Source organism: Theropithecus gelada, chromosome 4 (assembly GCF_003255815.1).
Source record: "Theropithecus gelada isolate Dixy chromosome 4, Tgel_1.0, whole genome shotgun sequence".
In the NCBI taxonomy this organism is placed as follows: Eukaryota; Metazoa; Chordata; class Mammalia; order Primates; family Cercopithecidae; genus Theropithecus; species Theropithecus gelada.
The window spans coordinates 119,658,026-119,660,839 of NC_037671.1; positions in this window are offsets into that span (position 1 = coordinate 119,658,026).

The window sequence follows — 2,814 nt, forward strand, 5'->3', positions numbered from 1 at the left end:
AAAATTCTTTTCTTTAAGAATGTTGAATATTGGCCCCCACTCTCTTCTGGCTTGTAGAGTTTCTGCCGAGAGATCTGCTGTGAGTCTGATGGGCTTCCCTTTGTGGGTAACCCGACCTTTCTCTCTGGCTGCCCTTAAGATTTTTTCCTTCATTTCAACTTTGGTGAATCTGGCAATTATGTGTCTTGGAGTTGCTCTTCTCGAGGAGTATCTTTGTGGCGTTCTCTGTATTTCCTGGATTTGAATGTTGGCCTGCCCTACTAGGTTGGGGAAGTTCTCCTGGATGATATCCTGAAGAGTGTTTTCCAACTTGGTTCCATTTTCCCCCTCACTTTCAGGCACCCCAATCAGACGTAGATTTGGTCTTTTTACATAATCCCATACTTCTTGCAGGCTTTGTTCATTTCTTTTTCTTCTTTTTTCTTTTGGTTTCTCTTCTCGCTTCATTTCATTCATTTGATCCTCATTCGCTGATACTCTTTCTTCCAGTTGATCGAGTCGGTTACTGAAGCTTGTGCATTTGTCACGTATTTCTCGTGTCATGGTTTTCATCTCTTTCATTTTGTTTATGACCTTCTCTGCATTAATTACTCTAGCCATCAATTCTTCCACTTTTTTTTCAAGATTTTTAGTTTCTTTGCGCTGGGTACGTAATTCCTCCTTTAGCTCTGAGAAATTTGATGGACTGAAGCCTTCTTCTCTCATCTCGTCAAAGTCATTCTCCGTCCAGCTTTGATCCGTTGCTGGCGATGAGCTGCGCTCCTTTGCCGGGGGAGATGCGCTCTTGTTTTTTGAATTTCCAGCTTTTCTGCCCTGCTTTTTCCCCATCTTTGTGGTTTTATCTGCCTCTGGTCTTTGATGATGGTGATGTACTGATGGGGTTTTGGTGTAGGTGTCCTTCCTGTTTGATAGTTTTCTTTCTAACAGTCAGGACCCTCAGCTGTAGGTCTGTTGGAGATTGCTTGAGGTCCACTCCAGACCCTGTTTGCCTGGGTATCAGCAGCAGAGGCTGCAGAAGATAGAATATTTCTGAACAGCAAGTGTACCTGTCTGATTCTTGCTTTGGAAGCTTCCTCTCAGGGGTGTACTCCACCCTGTGAGGTGTGGGGTGTCAGACTGCCCCTAGTGGGGGATGTCTCCCAGTTAGGCTACTCAGGGGTCAGGGACCCACTTGAGCAGGGAGTCTGTCCCTTCTCAGATCTCAACCTCCATGTTGGGAGATCCACTGCTCTCTTCAAAGCTGTCAGACAGAGTCGTTTGCGTCTGCAGAGGTGTCTGCTAGGTTTGTTATTGTTTACTGTGCCCTGCCCCCAGAGGTGGAGTCTACAGAGACAAGCAGGTTTCTTTTTTTTTTTTTGAGACGGAGTCTCGCTCTGTTGCCCAGGCTGGAGTGCAGTGGCCGGATCTCAGCTCACTGCAAGCTCCGCCTCCCGGGTTCACGCCATTCTCCAGCCTCAGCCTCCCGAGTAGCTGGGACTACAGACGCCCGCCACCTCGCCCGGCTAGTTTTTTGTATTTCTTAATAGAGACGGGGTTTCACCATGTTAGCCAGGATGGTCTCGATCTCCGACCTCGTGATCCACCCGTCTCGGCCTCCCAAAGTGCTGGGATTACAGGCTTGAGCCACCACGCCCGGCCTAGGCAGGTTTCTTTGAGCTGCTGTGAGCTCCACCCAGTTCCAGCTTCCCAGCAGCTTTGTTTACCTACTTAAGCCTCAGCAATGGCGGCGCCCCTCCCCCAGCCTCGCTGCTGCCTTGCCGGTAGATCACAGACTGCTGTGATAGCAATGAGGGAGGCTCCGTGTGTGTGGGACCCTCCCAGCCAGGTGTGGGATTTGATCTCCTGGTGTGCCTGTTTGCTCAAAGCACAGTATTGGGGTGGGAGTTACCCGATTCTCCAGGTGTTGTGTGTCTCAGTTCCCCTGGCTAGGAAAAGGGATTCCCTTCCCCCTTGTGCTTCCCAGGTGAGGCAATGCCTTGCCCTGCTTCAGCTCTCGCTGGTCGGGCTGCAGCAGCTGACCAGTACCGATCGTCCGGCACTCCCCAGTGAGATGAACCCAGTACCTCAGTTGAAAATGCAGAAATCACCGGTCTTCTGTGTCGCTGGCGCTGGGAGTTGAAGACTGGAGCTGCTCCTATTCGGCCATCTTGCTCCGCCCCCCTCTTTCTTTCTTTCTTTCTTTCTTTCTTTCTTTCTTTCTTTCTTTCTTTCTTTCTTTCCTTCTTTCAGGTGTTTTTCTATTTTTTATTGCAGTAGCTAGAACTTATAGTATGTAGAATAAAAGTAGTGAGAGCCAACATCAGTAGTTGTTCCTGATCTTGGATGGAAAGCAGTCTTTCACTATTGAGTGTGACGTCAGCTATAGGCTTTTTGGAGATACATTTAGTCAAGTTGAACATTTTCCTCTATTTCTATGATTCTGAGAGTTTTTATCACAAATATGTGTTGAATATTGCCCATTGTTTTTTCTACATTGATTTATATAGTCATTTAAATTTTATTCTTGTATTCTGTTGATATGGTGGATTACATTGATTTTCAAATGATGAATCAGCCTTGATACCTGGAATAATTCCCATTTCATCATGGGGCTTAATTTTTAATATACATTGTTGTGTTTTGTTTGCTACTATTTTGTAGAGGACTTTTATGTCTAAGTTCATGAGAGATATTGGTCTTTAGTTTTCCTTGGTTATACTGACTATGTCTGGTTTTGATATCATCAACGATTTCAGACCAAATGATTTGAGAAGCATTCCCTCATCTCTATTATATGGAGGAGATCATGTAAAATTGTTGGTTATCCTTTATTAA